This window comes from Arabidopsis lyrata (assembly GCF_000004255.2).
Source record: "Arabidopsis lyrata subsp. lyrata unplaced genomic scaffold ARALYscaffold_11, whole genome shotgun sequence".
NCBI lineage: Eukaryota > Viridiplantae > Streptophyta > Magnoliopsida > Brassicales > Brassicaceae > Arabidopsis > Arabidopsis lyrata.
In genome coordinates, this window is record NW_003302545.1 from 365,781 (window position 1) to 372,624 (window position 6,844).

Sequence of the window (6,844 nt, forward strand, 5' to 3'; positions counted from 1 at the left end):
AAAACACTAGCAAAGCTTCTTAATGCCTCTCAAAGCTGTTTGGGTGTGGCCGAAGTCCTATGAGTTGTCTGCTTTGGAGCTTCTAAACGGAGAAACACTAGTTTAGCTTTAGGGATCCTAATGCGGTTCTAGTTCTTATATCCAATCATACACACGAGATCTTGTCATATTTGACTCCAAAAACACTAACAAGGCTTCTTAATGCCTCTCAAAGCTTTTTGGGTGTGGCCAAAGTCCTATGAGTTGTCTGGTTTGGAGCTTCTAAACGGAGAAACACTAGTTTAGCTTTAGGGATCCTGTTGCGGTTCTAGTTCTTATATCCAATCATACACACGAGATCTTGTCATATTTGACTCTAAAAATACTAACAAAGATTCTTAATGCCTCTCAAAGCTTTTTGGGTGTGGCCGAAGTCCTATGAGATTTTGGTTTTGGAGCTTCTAAACGGAGAAACACTAGTTTAGCTTTTGGGATCTAGTTGCGGTTCTAGTTCTTATATTCAATCATACACACGAGATCTAGTCATATTTGACTCCAAAAACACTAACAAAGATTCTTAATGCCTCTCAAAGCTTTTTGGGTGTGACCGAAGTCCTATGAGTTTTTGGTTTTGGAGCTTCTAAACGGAGAAACACTAGTTTAGCTTTTGGGATCCGGTTGCAGTTCTAGTTCTTATAATCGAGATCTAGTCATATTTGACTCCATAAACACTAACAAAGCTTCTTATCGCCTCTCAAAGCTTTTTGGGTGTGGCCGAAGTCCTATGAGTTTTTGGTTTTGGAACTTCTAAACGGAGGAACACTAGTTTAGCTTTTGGGATCCGGTTGCGGGTTCTAGTTCTTATATACAATCATACACACGAGATCTTGTCATATTTGACTCCAAAATACTAACCAAGCTTCTTATTGCCTCTCAAACCTTTTTTGGGTGTGGCCGAAGTCCTATGAGTTTTTGGTTTTGGAGCTTCTAAACGGAGTAACACTACTTTAGCTTTTTGGGATCCGGTTGTGGTTCTAGTTCTTATATCTACTCATACACACGAGATCTAATCATATTTGACTCCAAAAACACTAACAAAGCTTCTTATTGCCTCTCAACGCTTTTTGGGTGTGGCCAAAGTCCTATGAGATTTTGGTTTTGGAGCTTCTAAACGGAGAAACACTAGTTTAGCTTTTCTGATCCGGTTGCGGTTCTAGTTCTTATAATCTATCATACAAACGAGATCTAGTCATATTTGACTTCAAAAACACTAACAAAGCTTCTTAATGCCTCTCAAAGCATTTTGGGTGTGGCCGAAGTCCTATGAGTTTTTGGTTTTGGAGCTTCTAAACGGAGAAACACTAGTTTAGCTTTTGGGATCCGGTTGCAGTTCTAGTTCTTATAATCGAGATCTAGTCATATTTGACTCCATAAACACTAACAAAGCTTCTTATCGCCTCTCAAAGGTTTTTGGGTGTGGCCGAAGTCCTATGAGATTTTGGTTTTGGAGCTTCTAAACGGAGGAACACTAGTTTAGCTTTTGGGATCCGGTTGCGGTTCTAGTTCTTATATACAATCATACACACGAGATCAAGTCATATTTGACTCCAAAAACACAAACAGAGCTTCTTAATGCCTCTCAAAGCTTTTTGGGTGTGGCCGAAGTCCTATGAGATTTTGGTTTTGGAGCTTCTAAACGGAGGAACACTAGTTTAGCTTTTGGGATCCGGTTGCGGTTCTAGTTCTTATATACAATCATACACACGAGATCATGTCATATTTGACTCCAAAAACACAAACAGAGCTTCTTATTGCCTCTCAAACCTTTTTGGGTGTGGCCGAAGTCCTATGAGTTTTTGGTTTTGGTACTTCTAAACGGGGTAACACTACTTTAGCTTTTTGGGATCCGGTTGCGGTTCTAATTCTTATATCTACTCATACACACGAGATCTAATCATATTTGACTCTAAAAACACTAACCAAGCTTCTTATTTCCTCTAAAAGCTTTTTGGGTGTGGCCGAAGTCCTATGACTTTTTGGTTTTAGAGCTTCTAAACGGAGAAACACTAGTTTAGCTTTTGGGATCCGGTTGCGGTTCTAGTTCTTATATTCAATCATACACACGAGATCTAGTCATATTTGACTCTAAAAACACTAACCAAGCTTCTTATTTCCTCTCAATGCTTTTTGGGTGTGGCCGAAGTCCTATGACTTTTTGGTTTTGGAGCTTCTAAACGGAGAAACACGAGTTTAGCTTTTGGGATCCGGTTGCGGTTCTAGTTCTTATATCTAATCACACACACGAGATCTAGTCATATTTGACTCCAAAAACACTAACAAAGCTTCTTATTGCCTCTCAACGCTTTTTGTGTATGGCCAAACTCCTATGAGTTTTTGGTTTTGGAGCTTCTTAACGGAGTGACACTTCTTTAGCTTTTGGGATCCGGTTGCGTTTCTAGTTCTTATACCCAATCATACACATGAGATCTAATCATATTTGACTCCAAAAACAGTAACAAAGCTTCTTAATGCCTCTCAAACCTTTTTGGGTGTGGCCGAAGTCCTATGAGTTGTCTGCTTTGGAGCTTCTAAACGGAGAAACACTAGTTTAGCTTTAGGGATCCTGTTGCGGTTCTAGTTCTTATATCCAATCATACACACGAGATCTTGTCATATTTGACTCCAAAAACACTAACAAAGCTTCTTAATGCCTCTCAAAGCTTTTTGGGTGTGGCCGAAGTCCTATGAGTTGTCTGCTTTGGAGCTTCTAAATGGAGAAACACTAGTTTAGCTTTAGGGATCCTGTTGCGGTTCTGGTTCTTATATCCAATCATACACACGAGATCTTGTCATATTTGACTCTAAAAACACTAACAAAGATTCTTAATGCCTCTCAAAGGTTTTTGGGTGTGGCCGAAGTCCTATGAGATTTTGGTTTTGGAGCTTCTAAACGGAGAAACACTAGTTTAGCTTTTGGGATCCGGTTGCGGTTCTAGTTCTTATACTCAATCATACACATGAGATCTAGTCATATTTGACTCCATAAACACTAACAAAGCTTCTTATCGCCTCTCAAAGCTTTTTGGGTGTGGCCGAAGTCCTATGAGATTTTGGTTTTGGAGCTTCTAAACGGAGGAACACTAGTTAAGCTTTTGGGAGCCGGTTGCGGTTCTAGTTCTTATATACAATCATACACACGAGATCTTGTCATATTTGACTCCAAAAATATTAACCAAGCTTCTTATTTCCTCTCAAACCTTTTTGATGAACAACATTGAACCGGCTTTAGGAAATGTCATAATTGCTAATGGTGATAAGATTCCGGTTAAAGGAGTAGGAGACTTAGAATTGTTTAGCAAAAAGTCTAAAGCTTTCTATATGCCTACCTTCACTTCGAACTTGTTATCCGTTAAGAAATCTACCACCGACCTTAATTGCTATGCTATCTTTGGTCCTAATGATGTTCATTTTCAGGATATTGAGACTAGTAGAGTGCTTGGTCATGGAGGTACAAAGGATGGTCTTTATGTTCTTGAAGATACAAAGCTTTCTACTCCTCTATCTTCTCACTTTAGCTCAATTCTTGTTAATGCGAATAATGCTATTTGGCATGCTAGACTAGGTCATCCTCATTCTCGTGCTTTAGGTCTTTTGTTACCAAGTATTTCCTTTAAGAATAATGAATGTGAGGCATGTATTCTTGGTAAACATTGCAAATCTGTTTTTCCCAAGTCTAATACTATCTATGAGAATTGTTTTGATCTAGTTCATTCGGATGTTTGGACTTCACCTTGCTTATCTAGAGAAAATCAGAAATACTTTGTCACATTCATTGATGAGAAGTCGAAATATACTTGGTTAACATTGCTTCCTTCTAAGGATAAAGTTCTTGAAGCGTTTACTAATTTCCAAAACTATGTTACTAACCATTACAATGCCAAGATAAAAATCTTTAGGTCCGATAATGGTGGTGAATATACAAGTCATGCCTTCAAGCAACATTTGGCCAAGCACGGGATAATCCACCAAACAAGCTGTCCTTATACACCACAACAAAACGGAGTAGCGGAGAGGAAGAATAGGCATCTTATGGAAGTAGCTCGATCCATGATGTTTCACACCAATGTTCCTAAACGCTTTTGGAGTGATGCGGTGGTGCTAGCTTGCTACTTGATCAACCGAACACCAACCAAGATCCTACAAGATTCCTCTCCCTTTGAAGTACTTAACAAAAATAAACCGTCTATCAATCACTTACGCGTGTTTGGTTGTGTTTGCTTTGTTCTTGTAGGTGAACAACGGAATAAGCTTGAGCCTAAGAGTGTCAAAGGCATGTTTATTGGGTACTCAATCACTCAAAAAGGATACAAGTGCTATATACCGGAAACCAAGAAAGTCCTTGTCTCAAGAGATGTGAAGTTTGTTGAAGGCAAAGGCTACTATGAAGACAAGAATTGGGAAGACATTCAAGATCTCACCCATTCACCTTCGGATAGAGCTAGCAACCTCCGAATTATCTTGGAAAGACTTGGTGTAAGCAACTCTCAAAGTCACACCAACTCATCAAATCCTAATCCGGAGCCTACTCAACAACAAGAAACATCACAACATGAGGAAGAAGAACATTTACAAGAAGAAGAAAATATTCAAGAAGACAATCTTGAAGAGGAAGAGATTCCAAGTGATCATGAGGAAGAGACTACTTTATCCGAAGAGGAGAATTTGTCTACATCGGATCATAATGAAGGCTCTACATCCCAAGAAGCGCCTATAGCCCTAAGAAGAAGTCAAAGACAGAAGTTCCCTCCATCAAATTGGAAGAACACTCGGGTTTACTACAATAGTCAAGCCGTGGCTCATCCTATTCAAGCCGTGTGTACCATTGCTCACTTTCCCGAGGAACATCAAGTCTTCCTTGGACAAAATGATCAACATTGGATCCCTCAAACCTATGAAGAAGCTATCCAACATCAAGTATGGAGAGAAGCTATAGCCGCTGAAAGAGAAGCTATAGCCGCTGAAAGACAAGCTATGGAACATAACCATACTTGGGAAGAAGGAGAGTTACCTAAAGGCAAGAGAGCGGTGACATCCAAGTGGGTCTTCACCATCAAGTACAAGAGCAATGGGGACATTGAACGCTACAAAGCTAGGCTTGTTGCAAGAAGGTTCACTCAAACGTATGGGGTGGATTACTTGGATACGTTTGCCCCGGTTGCAAAGCTCCATACGGTTAGAGTGGTGCTCTCTCTAGCTACCAACTTGGAATGGGAACTTTGGCAAATGGATGTTAAGAATGCCTTTCTTCAAGGAGAACTTGAAGAAGAAGTCTACATGAAGCCACCACCGGGTCTTGAAGATCATAATGCACCCGGGAAGGTCTTTAAACTCAAGAAAGCCATCTATGGTTTGAAGCAATCCCCTAGAGCTTGGTACCACAAGCTGAGCACAACCTTGCTGGAAAGAGGATTCAAGAAGTCGGAAGCCGACAACACCCTTTTCACTCTCCCAAGCAAGGAAGGTATAGTAGTCATTCTCGTTTATGTAGATGATATTATCATCTCCGGGAATGACAAGGTAGGGATTCAAGAGACTAAAACCTTTCTTAAGAGTGTTTTTGATATAAAAGACCTTGGTGAACTAAAGTACTTCCTTGGGATAGAAGTTTGTAGATCAAAGGAAGGTCTCTTCTTATCTCAAAGGAAGTACACTCTTGATCTTCTTAGTCAAGTAGGTAAGCTTGGAGTAAAACCAGCTTATACCCAATCATACACATGAGATCTAATCATATTTGACTCCAAAAACAGTAACAAAGCTTCTTAATGCCTCTCAAACCTTTTTGGGTGTGGCCGAAGTCCTATGAGTTGTCTGCTTTGGAGCTTCTAAACGGAGAAACACTAGTTTAGCTTTAGGGATCCTGTTGCGGTTCTAGTTCTTATATCCAATCATACACACGAGATCTTGTCATATTTGACTCCAAAAACACTAACAAAGCTTCTTAATGCCTCTCAAAGCTTTTTGGGTGTGGCCGAAGTCCTATGAGTTGTCTGCTTTGGAGCTTCTAAATGGAGAAACACTAGTTTAGCTTTAGGGATCCTGTTGCGGTTCTAGTTCTTATATCCAATCATACACACGAGATCTTGTCATATTTGACTCTAAAAACACTAACAAAGATTCTTAATGCCTCTCAAAGGTTTTTGGGTGTGGCCGAAGTCCTATGAGATTTTGGTTTTGGAGCTTCTAAACGGAGAAACACTAGTTTAGCTTTTGGGATCCGGTTGCGGTTCTAGTTCTTATACTCAATCATACACATGAGATCTAGTCATATTTGACTCCATAAACACTAACAAAGCTTCTTATCGCCTCTCAAAGCTTTTTGGGTGTGGCCGAAGTCCTATGAGATTTTGGTTTTGGAGCTTCTAAACGGAGGAACACTAGTTAAGCTTTTGGGAGCCGGTTGCGGTTCTAGTTCTTATATACAATCATACACACGAGATCTTGTCATATTTGACTCCAAAAATACTAACCAAGCTTCTTATTTCCTCTCAAACCTTTTTGGGTGTGGCCGAAGTCCTATGAGTTTTTGGTTTTGGAGCTTCTAAACGGAGTAACACTACTTTAGCTTTTTGGGATCCGGTTGCGGTTCTAATTCTTATATCTACTCATACACACGAGATCTAATCATATTTGACTCCAAAAACACTAACAAAGCTTCTTATTCCCTCTCAACGCTTTTTGGGTGTGGCCGAAGTCCTATGAGATTTTGGTTTTGGAGCTTCTAAACGGAGAAACACTAGTTTAGCTTTTGGGATCCGGTTGCGGTTCTAGTTCTTATAATCTATCATACACACGAGATCTAGTCATA